The sequence below is a fragment of the Dromaius novaehollandiae genome, chromosome 3 (assembly GCF_036370855.1).
Source record: "Dromaius novaehollandiae isolate bDroNov1 chromosome 3, bDroNov1.hap1, whole genome shotgun sequence".
Classification (NCBI taxonomy): Eukaryota; Metazoa; Chordata; class Aves; order Casuariiformes; family Dromaiidae; genus Dromaius; species Dromaius novaehollandiae.
In genome coordinates, this window is record NC_088100.1 from 25,784,352 (window position 1) to 25,809,022 (window position 24,671).

General features: G+C 37.4%; 1 long non-coding RNA gene across 1 annotated transcript; it reads left to right on the forward strand.

Annotated features, from left to right (window-relative positions):
* Positions 1-340: 340 nt before the first annotated feature.
* Positions 341-24,436, forward strand: LOC135327820 (uncharacterized). Its single transcript, XR_010388215.1, has 3 exons — positions 341-2,499; positions 3,755-3,837; positions 21,676-24,436. It is a non-coding gene; the product is annotated as an uncharacterized LOC135327820 (long non-coding RNA).
* Positions 24,437-24,671: the final 235 nt, after the last annotated feature.

Sequence of the window (24,671 nt, forward strand, 5' to 3'; positions counted from 1 at the left end):
TTTGTACATCAAGAAAGAAGAGGAACTTCCAAACCCTTAAAAAAAACACAAAACTTGTTTTAGGGTGCTTTCCTGAAATGAATGGAACCTCACAGATTCTATTAAACTCAAAACCAATTTAAAATTTTCCATTAAGAGACATTTGGGACTTTCACTACACACCTTTGAAAATGTATGTGGTGGCAGTAAGAGAGGGGAGAAGAAATGGAGAGGAGCTGAAACTGAAACATCATTTCAGTTCCAAAAAAGATATATTTGAGCTTGATCAAAAAAATTACAAAGAGATAAGAGATCAACTTTTTTTTTTTTTTTTTTTTTTTTTTGAAAGAGATCATTTCCACCAGATCTCTGGTGGAAATACACAGAATAATTAATCTCTATTTGTTGCATGACAGAGCATAAAGCTATGTTACCACTGGGATGGCAGCTGGTCTTTTTTTTTAATTTGCCACTTAGGCACTTTTAATCAGTGATTTTTCTCCCCCTACCACATACTTTTATGAGCTGAATGACTACTGGCTATTACAGCCTGTGAGTATGGCTTAAATTCTCATTCCTGACAAAAAGAGAGACAGAACCAGACTAGATGCATGGGAACTGCCCATTAATATTGCAAAATATGTAGGCCTTCTTGATGAAATAATCCATTCAATAAGAGTGTCATTGCTTACTGAAAGCTGCTTAACACCTTAACAACTGTTGCCTTCATCTGAGAGACCAGTAGCATCCCTGAATCTGATCCTGCAGATGACAAGCACTTGCAGATTTTACAAAGGGAAATTCTCCAGGATTTTTATGTGGTGGAACTACATGGCTCTTTCACATGGAAAATGGAAGCACTGTGACAACACTGGTAATTGAGGAGAGGATATCAAAACACTGCTTTGTGTGTAGTACTGGGAATAAGTGGAAAAACAACAGCTCAAACCCACTGTTGTTTACCACAGAGAAAATGTTTTACAATTTTCATGTCTCTTAAGAAGCACTATAACATGATATTTTGAGGTAAATTTGGTTTCATTTCATAGCTGAACCACTTGTTTTTTTAATTCATATCATCCTTATGGAGCAAATTCTACCTACTTTCATTGAAGGATTTTGGTGCTAACTTTCTCTTATACAAGTGATACTGTGTGAAATGTGCCAACAGCTAAGCTAGCTAAGTGTGAGTGTTAGGAGAGATACCCAGACCAAAAAGGAGTAGGCTCAACCTGGACTAGTTAAGATAGTAGTTCATTTCCCCTTCTTCCTCCTCTTACCCATTTTTTGGAGTCTGTTGGAGATAGCTGCTTCCTTCTTCACACCATCCCTTTACCTTCCTTCCTTATGGTTTTGGCTATGGGTGAAGGATGATGTGAGAAGATGTGAGAAGGCTGCACATGACGTGTGAGGCCCAAGTGCTGCCACCACTGTGCTTAGCTTAATGAAGCACAAGAATCTTTTTGTCTGCACACAAAACAGTAGGTCTCTTTCTCCCTGTCCTGGAGGGGCTTACTATCATATCTGTTCTTGCTTGCAGATTAATTTTCCAGAACAAAATTAAGTAGAATCATCAGATAAAACTGTGGTGCTCACTGACCCTGGGCTGCTAATCCAGAAAGCACCTTTCTTTTCTATAATACAACTGCCTTCTGCATGCATCTCTCATGATTTCTCAATCTTTTATAAGAAATGCATGGCCTCTTCCCAGCTGGGCCTGGTATATCCTGTGGTTTATAAAAGATGACATACTATCTAACAGAGAGAAAAACTGATACGTATGGAAAATAGCTAGAAAAATCCTGCAGGGTAGTTTGGGCTTCACTATTGCTTGAGAATAACCTTACAAACAAGTTTCAGGGTCTTCATTTAGGGTTTTTGGGTATCCTGATTTGCATGCACACCTTATCTGCAGTAAAATTGGGATTTTATAAATTTCTGTATTATTTGGAGATACACCAGGTGCTCTCTATTATGTTCTGCACTAACTGGAACAGTCAGCAGTAATCCTGTTGCGAATGATTTTTTAGCTGCAATACATCACTGACACATGCAGACTTTAAAAAAAATTCCAGGGTACATTTGCAAAGAAATGCAGGCTTGTATTTTAGAGCATCTATTTCTGACAACACATAACTCTGAAATAGCAAACAGTATTCCCTAAATAAGGCATGGCTGGGACTCACAACCCTAGCAAGCCTGGCAGAGCTTTCTGTAATCTAGACAGTTCAAAATGTTACAAGGAGAGAAGTAAAGGGCACAGAAGTGCTCTGGGCTGCAGGGAAGCACTGCCTTCCACTTGGGACTCGTAGCCATGGCTCTTCTAGTGGTAGATGTCTGATGAGGTCAGTCTTTTCTCGTACAAGCTGTGGACAAGAGGATGATGGACGTTATTCATCTCCCTCAACCTCACTGAGGCATCGTTCACCCCAGGGCCAGATCACTCATCAAGAGTGCGGAAGACCTGACTTCTCCCTTTGCCTGATTTCATCTGAAAGTAGATGCTTTTGTGCCTCACAGGTGAGTGACATAAATGTTGGCCTTTGCGGGGGGTCTCAGATATAGCAGGGGAAGGTGTTCCACTTCTTACAAGTAAGTAGTATTTGGACCAATAGCAAGGAAAAGGCTGAATGTTTATCACCAGTGCTTGAGATAAGGTAGCACCGACTCACCTGGGATGAAGCATCTCCAAATTTGTGTGTCTTCTACAGTTCCTAGCTATCCACACACTCAGAAAAAGAATGCCTCCAACAAAAGGGGAGTACAGTTCGTCCTGGTGTATCAAGTATTCTGGTGGCTAGTATAACTTTCCCAGCAAATAAAAGCCTAAATTCAAGAGGGAAAAGCAGGGAGGGGGATCTAACATCATTTCTTATCTCTTATTTTAATTTTGACAACAGTAACAGTATGTAACTGTGGATGAGGGCTAGGCAAGAGGCAGAAGAATGCCAAAAGTTTTATCGAAAGGTTGATAAAACTGTTTATCAATTGTGTGAAAGGCTGTGTGAGACAGATGCTGTTCCGTTAAAGGCTGGTGTCAGTGGCTTTGGTTGCAGTGCAATGCCTAGTAAGCAAATCTCAGGCACTATGGAGGATTTTATTGCTAGAAATTTAACTGATAAAGACTGAGATCTGAGCTAGATCACCCCTGGCTTAGGCTTTTGAGGCTCCATCTTTTAAAACAATAGGAAGAAGACCTTTACTCACCCTTCTCCCTGCTATTCTTCTATTAATCTTCAGTTGTCTGTATTCAGATGAATAATAGAATACCTGAACATTTAAGGAATATATTATCTTTCTCTTTCTTCTCTTTCTTGTCTTTTAATGTGCATGCTATGGCAGCTGGATAAACTGTAACTTGGAAAAATGAAGCAACACTTCTGGAAGCATCTCCACCTGGAGATGTTGTTTCAGAAATGTTTGATTCAGCATTGTGGGGCTTTGAATGTCAGGATGAATATTTTATAAAATCTTTTTGCTCAAAAACAAGGTAGTAGATGGCAATATGGTTACATCTCGAAAAAGAAAAATTCAGCACAATGTTAAACAGCTTTTCATTGCTTATCATGCCTTGCTGTTAAAGAATTCAAGACATACTGAGCAAAGTCAATGGAAGCTGATGGTACTTACTGCTTTGCACAGCCAAGTACATAATTTTAGATCTTATCATACAATCCTATATCACACTTAATATAAACCTTAATATAAGCCCATAAATTTCTAAAATGTAGAAGAAAAGGGTGACATCAACTGATATCAACTGGCATCGTTTCAGGGATAATGGCACTTCTCAAAGGATTTCATGTTTCACAGGAGCACTTGATAGAGGTATCTACATCTTGCTAACAATGCTATAAGGTATGTGATGTAACATGAGCAAAATATTCTGATTTATGGAAGTTTAGGACCTAACATATTTTATTATTTTTATTGCATTTGTTTTTTGTTGCTTGCTTTTTTTCTGAACAGCTATTTCCCTTTAACAAATCTGTAATCCAGCTTGTCCTCCTCCCTGGTATTTTCAGTATCTTTTTACAAAAGTGTGCATACTTTTTGAGACATTCTCTTTACTAAGAGGAATCTGGAAGCTGAGAACCCATGTGGCCCTCACTATTATGAAAGATTCATAGTGATTTAGACATAGTGATGATTGGACCACAGGGATATGACAAATTTTTGACTTGCTAAGTCAAGCTTGCTATGACAAGCTAAGTTCTTCATTCTGTAGTTCTCTTTAGGACCAGAAATGCCCTTACTCATCTCTGGAAATACTGCTACTTTTAGACATCTTTGTTTAATTTAATTTCATGGAAATCATCTGAACTGAAATTGGAAATAAGATGCAACTTTTTTATGTTTAGGATGATTAACACTGAAACAAATTGTCTGAAGATGCAATAAGAAGAATGACCTGGAAAAATTTTGAAAATATGCTCTATTTCAAGTGCAAATCAGCACACTTGCTGAAAGAATTAATAGGTACTAACCTGTGGTTAATCTTGTGTTGATGGACAGGTTAGAGGATTACAAATTGTCTATTTTGGACAAGGAATCTCAGATTTTCAGATAATACAGGCATTACAAATATTACAATAGTTGTAGACATGTCTATAGTTTATATTAAAACCACACAAATACAAATAACAGTTTTAAAAAAATTCCTAGCAATATAAACATTCATAGTCATACACATATCTGCAGTCTAGCTGCCCTCTTTCTACTTTTACCCAAACTCTGGAAAACTAGATTGACGTCATGGTGTACCAGAAATCATTTATGCTATCTCTGCTCTAAGAAAGGTCAGCTCTTGACAAGCTTTTTGTACAGATAATGGCCCGCTAATGACATCCAAAGTATGCAAAATTTGTTAAAATGTAACTTTGCTGGTTAACTTCAACTGAAAAAAAAAAAGCTCATCAAGAAACCTGCCTTCACAGCTTTTTACTTTAAAGGGGTATTGAAACACTGAAGCAAATTTACTATTTGTGAAAATTTTTCTTGGAAAAGTCCATGATTTTAGCACTGTAAAACAGGATAGATTTTTGGAGTTTTCACACCTTATACTATTATTAGCAAAGGTGTGAATCTAAGCAGTAGATCTATATTGGTAAAATTCCCTACACTAGAGTGAAAACTCACTCGTTTTACAATAGAATATCTACTCACCTGTACCAGTATCGTCAGTTTAATGGTAGTAATATCATTAGTTTGCTATAAGAGTTTCCTAGGCATACAAGCAGTGTCCTAGGTATACGTAAAGTTTCCTTGCAGCTAGTACTTAATCTGTGGCCTGTCTAATCCTCCAGAAACAACAGAAATTTGTTGAGGAAGAGACTGTCACTGCAGATTCCCTTTGGCTGTTAAGTGGCCTGCCTGCATTTGGCATGGGGCAAGCTTTCTCACCCATGCCTGGGATGGGTGCTTGCTCTTGTTAGCTGAGGAATTTACAAAGCCAGGTTAATTCTACATGTTCACCCCGAGTCTCCAGACAAAACGGCTTATTTATCAGCCTGACTTTGCCATGCAGGGGCGTATGGCGTAGAGATCCGTGAGCCAGCAGAGATGTAAGTCAGTAAGCCCACATGGTGCAGATAGCTCCATGCCTGACCTAACAAGCTCTGCTTCACAGCTATCTTTATTAGCTTGAATGCACTGCTGCACAAATGTGGCTTAGCCTGCAGTCAGACCCAGGCTGATTCACATCCAGCCAGCTCAGGGATCTCTGCACCATGCACCCTCTGCTTCTCATTCTGATTATCATAAACAGACCCAGGTCAGATGTGTTCATGCCTGTACTGCAGACAGACTTCTACGTCTGTTTGGAAGCTCACCTGAGCAAAACACTGTTGAGAGCTCTACTTTCTAATGCAGACCTGAACCAACATTTCAATTAGCAAAAGGTATTTCTTGGAAACTTTGGTATTTGAAAAAGTTATTATTAATTTATTTTTAATAAAATAATAATTATTGGTTAATTAGCATGGATTATTATATACTATTCCTTCACTTATTTTTATCTTTGATTTAATAACTCCACCACTACTCCACTGGCATTCTTCTAAGAAGAGAGCTTCTTTGGTATATCAGCTCAGTAGTTTGCTTCAGAACACAGAAAAGTACAACAGCAGCTGTTTCCCAGCATGATTTTCCAGCTGATTTTTAATGTGAACTTAAACTTATAATTTCTAGGAATCATGGACAACAGAAGGTTAAAACTAGAAAGACCTACTCTTTCTGCATAATGAAAGCCACCTATCCCTTTCCAATCTACATAATACCCATAATTACATGCAAATTATGTGATTTTCAACTGTTTGTAGAATCTGTTCCTATAATTAAATGCAGCACAACAATGTTTTTAAGAGCTCAGAGACATCACTATGAATCACATGTATCCTGCAGAGCCCCATTATCACAATCAGAACTCAGAGGACAACAATTTTGCAGTAAACATTGTAGTTTGATACAATGGATCAGGCGTGAATAATTTAAGGAATCATAGCAAGACCTTGTTGATTGCTTCTTTTAACATAAAGAATAATGGTAACATAGGCCTTTGTTAAAGGCCTTTATCTCTGGAGAGATAGCATTTAATATGATTGGAAAGGAGCAAGCTGGCATTGGTCCAGCCTGTGAGTGTTCTCACTTAAAACCCCTACAATTAAGTTGGTTAATGAGAAACATGTTAAACACAAAGTAGTTCACACCATAAAGTTGAGAAAGAATCATCACATTCCAAGTTAATAGGGAGGAAAAGGGACAAATTAATCCAATTGCCCCTTTTTTTAGTTATTCCAGGAAAAAGCACATTTCTTTACAATCAGCTTTCGATGCATTTCCCTAATTAATGCAATTTGATATAATGAAACAAATTCATGATGTCATTAGCTGAGTTGTGCTTAATGAAGTTGGGCTGTATGAAACATTAACTGCAGTACTGAATCTATTTCTTTGGACTGGGAAATATGCATTTATCATTTCAGTACATTTGCTCTGGAAGTTCCAATCACGAGGCCTTATCACCATAATCATCATGTCCTGATAAAATCTACATAAATTAACATTTTGATCAATGCCATCATTAAGCTTAGACTATGAAGAATCTTATCACTTGGCAGCATGGAAGAAGCTAAATAGGTTCCCTGACAACCTAAAAGGTAAAATGTCTGATGGACATCTGTCAGATTGTATATGGAAATAACAGTACTTACATTATCAGCTTTGTTCAGCTACTCTTTCGCATGCAGAGGTCTGTACATCAAAGTCGTTTTGGCTAAGTTTCTGTGTGTACAATAAAAGGTATATAAACATTCATAAATAATAAAAAACAATATCAGAAGTTACATTTATGAGAACGAAGATTAGGCTGGCATATCCATGTGGGGAGGAATGGCAGAAATTTAGCATTGCCTCTTCTTTTTGTTTATGTTTTTTTATAGCAACTGTTCTACTCAAAATATGGAAAAGAGTGAAACCTGCTGCCTAATACAGCAACATTTGTTCATGTGAGGCATCTTTACTTATGAAAATTTGATAGGACTATAACATAAGCAAAGACTATTTACATAGGGGCTATTAGACCTAGAGATAAGTTTCTGATAAGGTTATGAACTTACCAACTAGATTTGCTTAGAAAAAATACAGAAAAAAATGTATGTCCATTCTTATGACCATAGTGTCATTCTCCACTTGAAAACATAGGTGCTATAATGCTCATCAAAAGGGAAACATCAAAATACTGGAAATTCTGTCCATAAAATTATACTCTCCAGTACACCTAATGGTGCAGAGCAGGTGGAGTGGAGCAAATCACATTTGTCCTCTGGAGAAAAGAGAGGAAGAAACATTTCCCCATAACTGGCACACAAAGGGTGTTTAAAATAATATGTCTGCAGAGGACAAGTTGCGTGATTATGGTAGTGTTACTGCAATGAGAAATGTTTGCATGCTCCTATATCTTCATCTGCTAAATTTTCTCTGGTTCACAGCTGTAGAACCTCTGCTTGATGGTTTAGGAATACACCAACACATTAATCTGTTTTCATACAGTGAAATTAGTCTGATGAAGGAAATTAGCACTCTGCTATACTTAAGAAGGAAAGCACTGCCAGTGTTCACATTTTAAGCAAGCTCTATAAGGCTTTATAATGGCGGAGTGCAAGTTTTATTAATTGGCCTCATTTAATTTATTGCTTTGTCTCAGATTAATTTTGATTAGAGTTGAATAATAATATTACAAGGAAGAGATCATTAAAACTAAAATTTGAAACTGGTATTTTTGACTTGAACAAATCATTGACAACAAAAACAGCAGAGCCTGATTAATCAAACATTTGCATATTCTTTTTGCTAAAAGAATAGGGAGGCTGTACGCATCAATTCAAAGTTCTTGCATTAATTCAATACTTACTGGTCTTTCGCTAAAATCAAATGTGTAATACAAAGTCTCTCCCAGGGAGAAACCTGTGTATCAGAACTTACAGACTCTCTAATTTATTTGCTATTTCAATGGGAGTTGTTTCAGATCTGTAGGCTGAAAGAAAAGGACCTGTAATTAAAATAGTATGGAAAAAAAATTTGTAGGTAGTTTCAACTTTAAAATTAAAGCTAAGTTTGCAATGTAAACATTTTTGAACTTTAGGTGACCTGTATAAGAGGGAAAAATATATTTGCATAATTTGACAGAATTTCTTTCAATAAAAAAACTATGTAAATTCACATTTGAGATTTTTAATATTTAAAAAATGAAACCATAGAAATTTTGTAACAGAGGGTCACTTAATTTTGAAAGCAATTGTAACATCTTTTTTCAATTTCTCAATTTAAAGTAAAATTTAAAGAGAAATTACTTGGCACAAACTGCTAAAATTTACTATGTTTTCTAATCTGAACTTTTCATGAAAGGAGAAGTTTATATCAAAACTGTCATCCATTTTTATCTGCAAACTTTCTCATTCTTTGGAAAAAGAGAAATTCCCATAAACACAGACATGAAGTCAAGTTAGAGACAGAGATATTTTGGAGGTTCTGTTTTCCCTCAAAGTGATAGTGATTTTAGTAACACTTCTCTTGACAGTCTATTAGTAAATGTGGAAAACCTAGCAATAACAGTTACAACACATTGCTATTTCGTTTAAATACATTCTTTGAAAAACAAACATTTTACAGCTCTGCTAGTAGTTTGTTCTGTCTAGTTGTAGCTAAGCAACCAACATTTTGCCAAGATTCTGTTGTCACTGTTAATGTCCCCAAACATACGGTTTTCCAAAGCCATAATTACAATTTAACAGTGGTAAAACAAGATGGCAACTATCTTGGGACACACACTTGCAGATCTTCATGCTACAAATTAAGCTGGTGGTAATTACATTAACATTGCCAGAAGCACCCAATCCATTTTTCTTACACAAAATCAAATGTTGAATTCTGTAGTTTTAGGATAACAATTTTAACATTTATTTGCATAATGTATAATGAATTATATCAAGTTTTCACAGCACTCCTACTGAAGTGTTTTAAAAAATATTAAGCATCAGCTAATCACAGTGATCCTCAACATCTGCCAGTTTTGTTGTATAAAGACCTGTCGCAAAGCACAGTACAGTCCCATTTTGTGCACAGAGCTGGGATCTGTTATACACTGCCTTTGTGGCACCTCCTATTCTGTAATAAGTTATCACACGTGATGGCATTAATCTTTCTTACCAGAAGGCCCATCCTCACACCTAGAATATATAGATTTTAAAGCACTTGAAGTATGTTTATCCCTTCTATAATGAAAAGCAACATCTATTGTTTGGAACCATAGTTTTTACACTTCTGTTATCATTTTAGTGCAGATTCCTAGATAAAATATGCAACATGAGAGAATACTCCAGAAAACAGCAGTCTAGCTTCATTCTGGTCTCCGTGAAGTGAGTCCTGAGTGCAGCTGAACACTCTACATATATGGATTGCACAAATTGTCATTAATATGATTATTAATTCAAAAAGAATGTTATCATAGAGTTGCAGGTTATTATGAGCTTAACTTGAACCATGTGATTAAATCCCAGTGACTTCAAAGCACACAACAAAATGAATTATTATCATGTTTAGCTTATGTTACACTTTTAAAGGAAGAAATACTCTTGCAAGTTTCCATATTGATGATAAAATATTTCATCACTTGACAAGGACAAATAAATAGCAAGTACAATTCTTTCATCAGGCAGGAACATAATACCTACTTTGAGTAGCTATGCTTTAAAGTTTCCCACAAATTGTTCTGCAGTTCTGCTCCTTTGAACATACTTAATAAATGAACTTAAAAACCAAAAATTGTGTCAGATCTTTAGGAGTACTTTAGGAGGATTTCCAGAGTATCAAATAAAGTATTAACTGAAATCATTTTAGGATTCTAAAGGCTTTATGCCTGGATTCCAACCTCTATGACTGCTTCTAAATTTCTAGTAAATATTTTGCACTTACTTTTACACTTCTCTTATGTAGAATCATATTACATTGCAATTTGTCCAAATTCCTTGGAAAATATTCCTTGGAAATTGTCCAATATTCCTTGGAAAATACACACAGATTTAATTCATAATTTTTTATTACATATTTTGATTTTGTGCCTTTTTTTGTCTTAAATATTTCAGTGAAAAACTAATTTTATAGCCTTTCCCACTTTTCCATGCTCTTCAGATGTTTCCTAATGTTTTTCATTTAGAATTTGGTAATATAGTATAGGAAATGGGGAAAATGCACCTTTGGTAATTTTACCCAACAGTAGATGTATAAGAGTAATTGTTTTCTTATTTAACTCTTCCCTTTCTTTACCTCTCTTCTTGTTCAGTGGGAAAGGAGGAAAAATAAAGAAGGGAGAAACTTTAATATTTGGGTTAAACTTTTTAGGCTAAAAAGTGAGGTGAAATTTATGTTAAAATAAAGTTGATATTTGAAATTGGGTATTTTTTGCTTCTTTTTCAAAATGTAATTTCTCTTTCAAATGTGAATAAATTAAATTGTATTAAGTTATTACATATGGATAAGGATAACTTTTATATAAAAATACATGAAAGAAAAGTGTCCCCATGGCAGAGCATGAAATAGTGCATTCTGCAAGTGGGAATGTAGGACATTGTCCATTTCTGTCCTATTGCCTTGTGTCAGTTAAGGATAAATCTCAAATCAGATTGGCGTATGACTTGGATTAAACATGTATTATCATTAATAATGATAATGGTACTGGGAACACTCAGCTTTTCCCCAGTTATTGCCCACTGTGTCAGGTGGTACCCTCCAGCTGTCTTAAAAAAACAGGAGGTAGAAGAGAGCAAAAGAAAAAGCAGAAAGAGAGGAGAGAGCTGCCCAAATAAGAGGCAACCATCTCTCTAGTACTTCTTCATACTAGTTTCTGTGCAACTTACGTGATACCCTTATGACTTTCAGGAATAAAATCCTTCCAAAAAGGCAGGAAAGATATAGGAAAAAGGAACTCCGCCAATGAGAGAAGCAGAAAAACTGAGACATCAGTATAATTTAACATATATGCAACTGTGGGAGATTTTTGCAAATAATGCTGCCATACTCACACAAAGATCAGGTATCTAATTTTGCCCAGCTAGTGCTAGGCATCAGATCTAAGACAGGCAGTCAGGTTCCCTCTGTGGTTAATGAAAAGGGAGACGTCCACGCCAGTGTACAATGCAAACCATCCAAAAACAGATATCTAAGACATATGCAATGAATGTCCCCAGTAGATATCATCTCCATAGATATATATCTTCCTATAGAAGAAACCAGTGATTAATCTAGAACAGATGCTTAACTTTTAAGACACTGAAAACAGGCAAGATGAATCCTACTGTTACTGTGCCCATTGCATCAACATATTAACTATGGATGAAATCCTGGAAAAACATAGAGTTGATTGTTCTAAATTCTCTGCATATATGACCCAGTCCAACTAAATGATGACTTCACTGGCTCTATTCACATGTGTAAAGTTAAGCAGTTAAGCGTATAATGAAATCCTTTGCTACATCGGGACCTTGACATTGTTCTCTCTTTTAGGAAGTCAGAAAAAGCAACATCCAGTCCAAAAAATGTACAGTTCTTAGGGACACTATCTGAAATACAGGAAGAAGTCTGGTTTCAAAATACCACAGTTACATATATATTGTATATAACAGTTATATTTATATATATTATAACCATTTTGCAATTGCAGGCTGTGAACTACACTTTAAAACCCTACATTTTAAATTCGTAACCAAGGTGTGGAGCTCCATACACATACACACAAACCTGCATGTGTTTTCTATGTGCTTGATTAAAAGAACACTCCTAGGATCATCTCACCATCGCTCAACGTGTAGGTACCGTACTGTGATCTAAGTGTTTATTTAAACTGCTACAACTGAAGCTTAATTCACCACAGACATAGCTGTTAAAAACAAACATTTAGATGTGAAAATAACTCTGTGGCCTGCAAAGTGATAGTGAGATGAGCAGGAGGAGGTAGCTGCAGAATGTGCTGCATCTCTTTGAAATACAGCCAATTGCAAGTATTGCTGTGAAAGCATTGCCTGAACTTGAAAAAGAAAAATAATTCATGCTCCTGCTCTGGCCTAGCAGTACCCATTGAAGTTTCACTTTGCCTTGCATATTATACAAAAAAAATGCTAAGAAATAACAACTCTTCACTCGGAATTTAGCCAAAGCACTCGAAAGAGAGTGGCTGAAAATAGGTAACAAACACCATTTATACAGTTGCCTCTATTACTTCATCTCCAAGTTTAATATGGAGCTTTGGAGCACTCATCTCTGTTTATTTTTTAACTTGCTACATCTGGAGTAAATTAAACACATGGTTTAGTCTTCTGTCCTTCTTAAACCTAACCTTCAAGAGAAAGATTCCAGAATTTTTGAAATTTACCATCTGCAAATGCTCATAACTCATTGTAAGTCGACTGTTTACTTCAAATTATTATTGTGACATTGAAATGTCAGGATTTTTTCAGGAGTTAAGTGTAACTTCTTATCAGATGTTATTAGTTTTATATACAGATATCAATGAGTTTATTTTGACAGAATAGAATAATGTTAAAAAACTGCCAACAGATTTATTGCATATTTTTACTGTAATTTTATCTATTCTGCAATAAAAAAGATTATTAAATTATTTTTACAAATAAATACATTTTTATTTCTGGAGCATGTAAATTGTGTCTATGACACAATAATATTACGGAAGGCTTAATGGAGATAAAAATTACAGATATAGAATGGAAGTTTAAAAATCTAACTAGGACTTCTCTAGTTAAAGGCTGTGATTAAACTCATATCCAGATGAAAACCCTGACAGTCTTTGGCAGATCTGTTAGATAGTAAGAGTAAAAAATGACTGATACAGAAATGAAACTAATATCCAGCTCTTGAATCTTTTAAAGTTAAGCTTGTGGGTTAGTATTAAAAGAGGTACCTTTAAAAAAATGATAATGAAATAATCAGAAACAACATTTTGGAGATATTTTCACTCAGCAATACATAGCCATGGACCATATCTTGTAAAATGCTATTGAATGAAAATATCTTTGAGATTTAAATATATAGTGTTATATTTATTTATATGTATTTTTCTATAGTTCAGCTGACAAAATTAACTAAATAATATCCAGAGAGGAGCAACAGACAATTGCTTAGAGCAATGAGATCAGAGATTTCTCTATGGCTTTGTCTGAGGCAAACTAAACTTTATCAAGACCTCAATATGAAACATTTAAGTTCCCTGGGCAGCTTAACTATTTTTTCTACACATGTCCAAAACCACTTTTTTAACTGAGCTCCTCATCAGAGCAGTTAAACCCAATCAAGTTTTCCAAGCTAGCACTCACTCGCTCGTTCGCTCACTTATGTTTCCCCAGACAGCTGTTCTGAAAGGATTTTTTGGAATATATCTCCAATCTGTCATCATAGCAAATGCCAATGGTCACAGCTACTTCCTATTAAAACAATCCTGGTAGGCAGTGAACAGACGCAGCAGTTTGCACAGCAACGTCCAGGCTCTGCTTAGAACTTCTGAAAACCTTGCTGAAAGTTGCTGGGGCTCTCTAGGGACCTTCTGAGGAACAAGAGGGTGCTTGCTGCAGACTGGCAAGGAGAGCTAGGCCAGAACAGCTACAGGAGATCTTAACTTCTCCTGGGAAGTTCTAGCTAGGGGTAGCCAGGTGTAGCTGCTAAGAAGCTTTGTTAGTTGCCTTGATCAGAGGGAGCTGGGACCTTTATTCCAGCTGACACTTAATGAGGGTGGATCAAGCACCCTGTTAGTCAGTGCTAGGGAGAGGCTATATAAGAGCGAGGTCTAGAGTGCAGCCAACACAGGCAGTGACTGCATGCAGCAGTTTGTGCCTTCTTCTGCAGTTGTAATAGTGTATCCTTCCTCAGATATGGTTATGACATACTGCAGAGTGTATTCTCCAGCAGCTGTTGGAGTTGCTGTGTCTGCCATGCCAGCAATCAATGCTGTCATGGATGGCTATGTGGTTTTTAGGAAAGACAAGCCAAGAAGGCGAGGTGGTGGAGCTGCTCTTTATGCAAGAGAGCAACTGGAATGTATTGAGCTCTGCCTGGGGGTGGATGATGAGCAGGTTGAGAGCTTATGGGTAAGGATTAAAGGGCAGGCTAACAGGGGTGACACTGTTGTGGGTGTTTACTACAGGCCACCTGATCAGGAAGAGGAAGTCGATGAGACCTTCTACAGACAGCTGGAAGTAGCCTCACAATCACAGGCCCTGGTTCTCATGGGGGACTTCAACCACCCCGATATCTGCTGGAAGGATAACACAGCCAGGCACAAACAGTCCAGGAGGTTCCTTCAGAGCATTGATGATAACTTTTTGACACAGGTGGTGGAGGAGCCAATGAGGAGAGGTGTGCTGCTGGACCTTGTACTCACAAACAAAGAAGGACTGGTCAGAGATGTGAAGGCTGGGGGCAGCCTTGACTGCAGTGACCATGAGGTGGTGGAGTTCAGGATCCTGTGAGGAGGAAGCAGGGCAATAAGTAGGATTGCAACCCTGGACTTCGGGAGAGCAAACTTTGGCCTCTTCAGGGATCTACTTGGAAGAATCCCATGGGATAGGGTCTGAGAAGGAAGAGGAGTCCAAGAGAGCTGGTTAATATTCAAGGATCACTTCCTCCAAGCTCAGTGGTGCACCCAATGAGCAGGAAGTTGAGCAAAGGGGGCAGGAGACCTGCATGAATGAGCAAGGAGCTTCTGGCAAAACTCAAACAGAAGAAGGAAGCATGCAGAAGATGGAAGCAGGGACAGGCCACTTGGGAGGAATATAGGAGTGTTGTCAGAGTATGCAGGGATGCGATGAGGAAGGCCAAGGCCCATTTGGAGTTTAGTCTGGCAAGGGATGTCAAGGACAGCAAGAAGGGCTTCTTCACATACATCAGTAACAAAAGGAAGACTAGGGAGAATGTGGGCCTGCTGCTGAATGGCGTGGGTGCCCTGGTGATGAAGGATACAGAGAAGGCAGGGTTACTGAATGCCGCCTTTGCTTCAGTCTTTAGTGCTAAGGCCAGCCCTCAGGAATTCCAGACCCTGGAGACAAGAGAGAGAGTCTGGAGAAAGGAAGACTTTCCCTTTCCCTTGGTTGAGGAGGATCATGTTAGAGATCATTTAGGCAAACTTGACACCCACAAGTCCATGGGTCCTGATGGGATGCACCCACGAGTGCTGAGGGGGCTGGCAGAAGATATTGCTAGGCCACTCTCCATCATCTTTGAAAAGTCATGGAGAAGAGGAGAGGTGCCTGAGGCCTGGAAGAAAGCCAGCGTCAGTCCAGCCTTCAAAAATGGCAAGGAGGAGGACCCAGGGAACTAGAGGCTGGTCAGCCTCACCTGCATCCCTGGAAAAGTGATGGAACAGCTCATCCTGGATGCCATCGCTAAGCATGTGGAGGAAAAGAAGGTGATGAGCAGTATTAAGCATGGATTCACCAAGGGGAAATCATGCTTAACCAACCTGGCAGCCTTCTACAATGAAATGACTGGCAGGGTAGATGAGGGGAGAGCAGTGGATGTTGTCTACCTTGACTTCAGCAAGGCTTTTGACACTGTCTCCCATAACATCCTCACAGGTAAGCTCAGGAAGTGTGGACTAGATGAGTGGACAGTGAGGTGGGTTGAGAACTGGCTGAAAGGCACAGCTCAGAGGGCTGTGATCAGCAGTGCAGAGTCTAGTTGGAGGCCTGTAGCTAGTGGTGTCCCCCAGGGGTCAGTACTGGGTCCAGTCTTGTTCAACTTATTTATCAATGACCTGGATGGAGGGACAGAGTGGACCCTCAGCAAGTTTGCTGATGATACAGAACTGGGAGGAGTGGCTGATACCCCAGAGGGCTGCCATTCAGAGCGACCTGGACAGGCTGGGGAGTTGTGTGGAGAGGAATCTTATGAAGTTCAATGAAGGCAAGTGCAGGGTCCTGCACCTAGGGAAGAATAACCCCATGCACCAGTACAGGCTGTGAGTGTAACTGAGCACTGGAACAGATTGTCTAAAGAGGTTGCGGAGTCTCCTTCCTTGGAGATATTCGAGAGCTGTCTGGACGCCATCCTGGGCAACGTGCTCAAGGTGACCATGCTGGAGCAGGGGGGTTGGACTAGATGATCTCTAGAGGTCCCTTCCCCCCTCAGCCATTCTGTGATTCTGTGAAATGCTTGTGTCACAATTTCTCATTTCTTTAATAGCTCAGTAATTAGAGGGTTCATCTAAGAGAAAGGAAACGCAGACACAAGATCTATTCTTTTCCTTCTGTGAAGGTACTGAAACCCAATTTTACTGCGAGAACAACATTGCATGGTAACCTCCACCTCTCCTTTTGGAGGTGTTCATGTGCTTCAGAAAGACAAATGAAGATTGACTGGGAGAGCAGGCAAGAGGGACGTAGGCAAAACTGCAGGTTCTTTATCACAATTTGTGTGTGGAGATTGATGTGCTGGTTTGAATCCCTTGGGCCTGAGAGAAAAGGCAAATATCAGCAGAGCCTCTGGCCTGCCTGTGTGTCATAGCAGGGCCTCACTTTGTTGTCCTGTGGCTGCTGGCATTTCGGCTGAGGTAGCGTCTGCTCACGGTGTGGGTGACTGCCCCAAGGCACATGTATTCTACCTCCCCATTGGCCTTATTCTTACAGCTTTGCTTGACTTTGAAAGATGTGGTGTGAACTAACACTTCCAGAGAGGGTTTTGGATTCTCAGTGGAGGAAGATATTTCTTAATGCCATTGTGTCATGGATGAACAGGAAGATGACATTTATGATATAGTCTTGTTCTGAGTGCTTAATGGCATTTTTAGGTAACTTCCTGTCCAGTGAGCTGCTCTTTCTGGATACTTTTCTTATAGGAAGACCACAGCAAGATTATAGGAAATACATACTGTCTATGTAGACAATATAGGTATATTATTCTGGAGTCTTTCACAAAACTAGCTCTTAACTAATACAGTGTGATGTAGCGTATTTTTAGCCAGGATCTCTAAGTCTCTCTTTGCATCTAGCCTCTCATGCTTGTTCAGTTCTTTAGGCTGAGAACCCTACAGAAGGATAAGATATTAAAAGGCATAGCCAAAAGGGCAGAGTGCATACAAGTAGCATGGTGATTACTAAAAGACATCTTAGTAAAGGTTGAGAACAAATGTATAGTAGTTAACAACAACAACCACAACAACCACAACAACAAAAGACTTTTTAAAAAGCACCTCTTCACAAAGCCAAACTTATCTTATTTCTAAGTAAAAGGACTCTGTTTGCAGTAAGCAGCAGAATAAGGGAAGTGATTAAATGTAAGAAGACATCCTTCAAATACTGAAGTCATGTCCAATCAAAAAGAGAAGAAGAAAAAAGGACAAACAATGCCAACTGAGTTAAATGGAAAAAACACAATCCAGCAGGTCATAAAAGATTTGGCTGAAAAACTTGTTTAAAGCATAAAAACTAATAATAAATCCTTTTTGAACAGATCAGAAAGAAGAAGCTTTCCAGACAATACATAGGGCCAATAGGTGATCAAAGTATAAAAAAAACCTTAAAGAAGATAAGGCCACAGGAGAAAAGTTAAATGACTATTTTATTTCTGTTTTCACAGTGAACGAGCTGAAGAAGGCTTCCATACCAGAAGCCTTGTTTATGAGAAACTTACTGGAGGATCTGCCTCAGGTTGAAGTGTCATTAGAAAAGATAGTAGAATAAACTAGTGAAATGCATAATAACAAAATTGGAGATGGTATTCATCCAAGTATGAAATAGCTGAACTATTAACTGTGGTGTGTATGCTATCAGTTAAAATTGCCTCAGTATAGGAGGAATGATATAGGAGGGGTGATAAATATAAGGACAATTTTAAAAAAATGTTCTAAAAGAAATTGTAAAAAAATGCAAAGCAGAAAATCTGATATCTATATTGGAAAAACTGCTGAAAAGTTTAATAGAGAATAGAAAGTGAGTGTGTGCGTGCACACACACAGACACCCCTATATGTGACATGCTGGGGAAGAACCAACCATTAGCTTTTATGGAAAGGAATCATGCCTCACAAATTTACTAGAATTCCTTAAAGGAGTCATTGGGTGCAAGTATGAGACACATGAATTTGCTACAGTCTATTCAAGTCTCCAAAAGACTTTAGACAGCTTTTTACCAAAAACTCTGAAGAAACCTGAGTTGGCATGTGATTACAGGGAAGTTCATCAAAAACAAATAATTCTTTAAAAGAGTGGAAGTAAGTGGTTGGTAAGAGTAAATGACGAGTCAGCATTGAAATCCTGTAGGATTTAATGTTTTTATTGTTAAGGATTTAATATAGGAGGTAAAATCAAGAATTTTTATGAAAACATCTCAGTGCTCATAATTTTCAAAATCAAAAGTATGTAAAATAGCATATTACTATAACATATAAATAATATAAATAACTATTATAAATGTATTATATATAAGTATATATTGTAAACTATTAGGAAATACATACCTGACAGAACAAGAAATATTATTAAACCACTATACAAGTCCACAGCATGCCCACATCTGGATTGCTGTTCTGGTCCTTCCGAGAGGATGTAGTTGAACTACAGCAGATGCAGAAAAGAGTGAAACATTTTATATGAGGAACAAATAAACAGATGAGGACCCTTTGGCCTGGAAAAGAGATTACAGAGGTCTTTAAAATGAGGAATAGCCTGGAGAAAGTTAATAGAAAACAGTTATTTCCTGTCTCTTATTTTATGAGAATTAATGGAATTAAATGAAATTATTAGGTAGCAAGTTTAAGACAAGCAAAAAGAAGGTGCATTTTTATACCAGGTGTTATTAAACTTTTGAGTTTGTCGATATGAGTTCTTGTAAATGCCAAAATTTTATATAGTCCAAAAAGTAATTGGACAAATTCAGGAAAGTGAAACCCATCAAAGGGTATTAAACACAAAGCTACAACAACCAGCGCAGAAATTTAATGCTGAAAAAAATCTTACTATGTTGTGCTCTTATACTCTTTTAGACCTCTGTATGGACCCTGCTTCCAGCAGGTTTTTGATCTGATCCATTACAGCTGTTTCTATTTTGTTGTTCTTATGCTGTTTGATAATCAGAAATTGTTTCTGCCTTATGTGTTGCAAGAAGGGAATGAGAAGATGAAAGTGTTAAATAGAAAAGAGAAGTTAGATAGTGCAAAAATATTAGAAATCAGTATACCACCTTTACTTATAAATAGTTTCTAAAATGATAATTCTGAAAATTAATTTGGAGATAGCATAGATTCTGAAGTGCTAAAAACAACAATGCCATCACTTCAATATTTCAAAGTAGTCTCTCTAAAGTAGGATACTTTTAAAACATTTTCATGCTGTATCTGTTTTTCCCTGTGTAGATTTCTTTTCATGTTCAACAGTTTCATGGCCAATGTTAAAATAGTTATTGAAGTTCATTTGATTTGCTACTCTTTTTTTATTTTTCAATATTAACTTCACTACAATTGCCAAATAATTTTTCCATCATTATTTAAGTATAGATTTTACCCAGGTCTAGGAAACAGCAGATCAAGAATATTCTCTGCTAGAAAGCAAAATAAACTATTTCTCTAGATACCCTGAGTCTATAACATGATCAACACTGATTTTTAGACTTGCTTTTTCTTTAACACTTTTTTTAATTAATCAAAGCTGTGTGAGAGTCTGAACTGGGTCTCCTGAACTAGGGCTCATGTCATATCAATGTCTCTGCAAGCTGATCTATGAAAATGCAGTTTCAATTCATAGCTCATTCCTTTTACACCTGTCTGCATCAGATTTCACTTGTACCTGGATATGACACTGGCTGAACTAACATCGTCTTTTCGATTCACTTCTTGTTGCTTAATGTCAAATACTATTACTGCCAAAGTACTGGCTGGGGGAAGGGCTGAAGCAGTTTTCAAATGAAGATTTCAGATCACAACAGAGACAAAGTTTTCATATTTAGCCTGCTTTGGCATAAAAAACAGACTTTATGGGCTGTTAAGTCCATCCACTCAGGGCAAGAGTTAATTAAATTAATTTTCTGTTTCATGGAGGTCAATAATAAAATCTCTGCTTGTGATTAGACTTTCCTAAGCATTTTGAGACATGCTGGTAAGAGAAATAAAACTCATACTGCTTAATGCAACAGAATCCACCCTTCCTTTGGCAATTTTGAGTTCTTATCTGGAACTCATTGCACTAGAAAGAGAGAACTCTATTTTTAAGTTGTTATGCTGATACATAGCACAAAATCCTCAAGTGTCCAGGCATGAAAGGGTAGATATTCTCTGTTTCTTTCCTATTGAACTCCTGTATACAGCAGAATAACACCATTTTTTTTAGGGGTGTACAGCCACATGCTCTATAACTACTTTTTTTGCCTGTTCTGTTAAAATCCAGCAAAGTTTGATCTAGCTATAACTCTGAAGAAGAACTTTGCACGCATGCTCAGTGAAATTCTGTGCTTTGTCCTTGTTCTTACATCTCAGGACTTTCTTCTGTAATTGTCACTCTACCCTGCTGTAGATGATGTATAGTTGGGTACCTAAAGTGAGTGCAGAGTGAATGTTTTCAGTGATTCCTCTAGGCTTCATGAAAGAAGAAGCTGTTTGACAAAAATTCAGATAGACTAGCACAAATTCAGACAGCCTCACCCAGGTGTATGTGTTGAAGGAGATAGTCTGGTTCCAGAAGCTTGGAATAGGTTAATTTGAGGGAGAGAATCATGTATGGAATTGAAATTTGTTAGTAGTCTGGGAAAAAGACTAGGAATTGAGATTTCAGGAGAGAAACTGGAAATTCAGTGGAATTTCAGTGTAGCAATTCTATTGCTACATTTTAGTCACTTCCTGCTGATTTTAAAATGGGCACATGTTGATAAACCATTTGGGTTATCTCACCATCTGCCTGGTCCTTGGATGTCCTTGGAGGAGTCAAACAAAAGACAACTTTGAGTACTCCTAGTCTCAGAAGTTTCTACCTCTCTGGTGGGACCTAGTGATGAGCTCTCTACACAGCTAGCCATTCTTATACTTCATCTCTGCCAGAGAAGGAAAGAATTTTGGTGGCTGTGAAAGTGGATATAGGAAAGAGGCCCCAAATCTTTAACATATATTTGTGGTGAGGTATTCTGACTGTTAAAATATATTTTTTTATGATTTCAGAGCATGCATTACCCTGGAAGCTCAACATGCACCTACATAAACTTCAAAATAAACTGGAAGACTAGAAAGAGTGAATCTAATTTGAAGCATAGTGTCTACTTGTTTTTTTGTCTAAAACTTCTGGACTTAGCTGAATTTTCTGTTTGTTTTTGTTTGTTTGTTTGTTTTGTTTTGTTAACAATATACCTGACAGCAATACAGCATAAAGCACAGAGTAAATATTCTCTCTGTTCAGTGGTCAGGGATTTTCCATCTCATCCATCTTTTACAACTGTAGCAAAGGCTGTGCAAACAGAGTATGCATCAACCCATATTCCAACAGTCTGTAGAGAAAGGGGTTTTTTTGTATATGTGAGATACACTAGGCACAAAACTCTACTACATCACAAACACGTTTTATACAAAGAAACTCTATCTGGATTAGTTTTACTGCTTGAAGTCATCTTTGGTAACATAGGACATGGAATTTGTAGCTCTATTAGACAAGACTCTTTTTGACTGAAGAACATAGGGGAAAGAGAAAATAGACTCTTTTTGACTGAAGAACATAGGGGAAAGAGAAAATAGAATTTTAATGATCCACAGCACCTGCATGTTTTTGTATATATAACAAGGCTATCGCTCTTTAGTCCCAAGAAATTTAATGGTTCTACTGAATCTCTAGCTCTGGGATACATGAGAATGCTAGAAGGAAACATAATTTGAACTGGAAAAGTAAGTTTCTAGTATTATAGAGAAAAACCTGCAAATATAATGAAGAAAACCCCTAACAGGAGAATATCTCAAACCAAAATACTGCTTATTTTAAGGAAATTATCATGCTTCTAAGCTCATCCAGGATTCTGACTCATTACTTTAGGATGTTGTTATCAATGCTGATAAGGGCAGAATTTCATCTTGTAATAAATAAAATGCTTCAAGAATAACTTAATAGACGTGAAAGTACATTAGAATATGATCATTTTCACAGTGCTTATGCTTCTCTGCAAAGTTAAAGCCTGGATGTTTAGGTCAGGCTGTGTAATATTCTGTTGTTGTTGTTGTTGGTTTGGGAGAGTCTTAGTTGTGTTTCCTGCCATAGCTAAAGCAAGCTTTATTCACATCAGCTTTGTTCCATACTGGTCACTATTCCAGGTCATTACAAAAAAAGGTCTGTTTCATCCTGTTTAAGGGCTTAATCCTGCTTCAGAAATGGATTTTTGTTGTTCTTTGGTAAAACTTGGTTCTGGTTGTCTCTTTTCCTGCTTACCTAATATGAAAGTAATCTTAACTGTTATCTATAGTATACATACTATCAGTTCTCCTATTGGTCCAATATAAAGTAAGTTACATTAGTAGAACAAAGGAAGAACCTATAGGACATAAATTTTCGACAAATTAGCCTTAAAAGATTAGGGCTATATTTCACATTGTCATGAAGTGTAGTTTTAAAAGAAATTATAAGGGGTAATTCGACTTTGTTCTTCTAATTTCCATAGCACTCCACTGACTTGCACTTGCAAAAGATCCCTTCTGTTGCCTTTGGCATGAATTTAGTAATATTTCCTTTGGATCAAATTCATAAGGATATAAACCTCTATTTGAGGCAATGTAATTTCCAATACAATAGCTTTTAGAAAGGAGTTGAAATGCCTTTTAGAAAAGGCTCACCAAAGTTTGAATAGCTTAAAAAATTCGCCACTTCCCTATTTAACTTGAACTAATGTGGTGGTCTGTCCTTTCCATTAAAAAAAAAATCTTTTCAGGATCAAACTTTAAAACCAAAGCAAAAATCATTGTTTGTTTCACTACACACATAGGGATAACTGGGTCCGTTCTTATCTGCTTTCATGCCCAAACTGAAATATCGATGTTCTTTGTCAAGAAACAACATGTTTTACGGTTGCTGCATGGAAGGTGGTTAATGAGCCTTAGAGATGCCAGGTTTAAATCAAAATAGATCAGTCAGCCTTACAGTTAGGTGGTTAAAGCTGTTATATTCTTGTAACATAGGACAATACACCTGACCCACAGCTGTGCCTGTGTCACCAAAAAAATGCAGGTGCCATTAGAGAAAAAAAATGGAGTATTACTGTAGTAAAATGTGTTTTTTCTCCATGTGCAATCACGAACTAAACTTAAGTCTGTCCTCCTTGCAAAGATTTATAATAAGACATAAGAAATGCCAGCAAGACAGCCAGACTTTTCTCAGTGGTGGCCAGTGACAGGATGAGAGACAATGGACACAAACCGAAACACAGGAAATTCTGTCTGAACTTAAGGAAAATACATCTTCAATGCAAGGGTGACTGAGCACTGGAACAGGTTGCCCAGAGAGGCTGTAGAGTCTCCATCCTTAGAAATATTCAAAACCTGTCTGGACAGGGTCCTGGGCAACATGCTGTAGGTGACCCTGCTCAAGCAGGAGGGTTGGACCAGATAATCTCCAGAGGTCCCTTCTAACCCCAGCTACTCTGTGATTCCATGTGATTCATTGATTTATACAAGTTTTTTTGTAAAAAGATATTCCCTTTTTTTGGCCAGGCAGATGTATGAATAGTAAGAACAGAATAGCTCTGCTTGTGCTAACTAGAAAATCAGCAGCTGTAGAAAATCAGGCTATTTTTCTGTCTACCTTTGAATGAAGATTTTGCAGTCTTGTGCAAATATGGGACCACTGCTGTACTTCCACTGCAAGAATTATAGCATCCATTAAAGCTGTGCCTCAAGTCTAATTTATGAGCTACAAATTTATTGTATCAGATGTTGTTAACCAAAAAAAAAAAAAAAGAAAAGAAAAGAAAGAAAAATGACTATGGAAGCATAGTGTCTTTTCTATGTTGTCCAGATTCAAATGACTTCCAGAATGATAAATAATGAGGTCAATAATATACTGTGTGAAACTATCAAGACTGTGTCTCATCTAGTCAATTGTTCCATCCCTAATAATGTCCAGACTTCATAGTAGTTAAATGTGATATAAAGTGCTGGTCATTGAAGATCTCATTCTAGTCCCT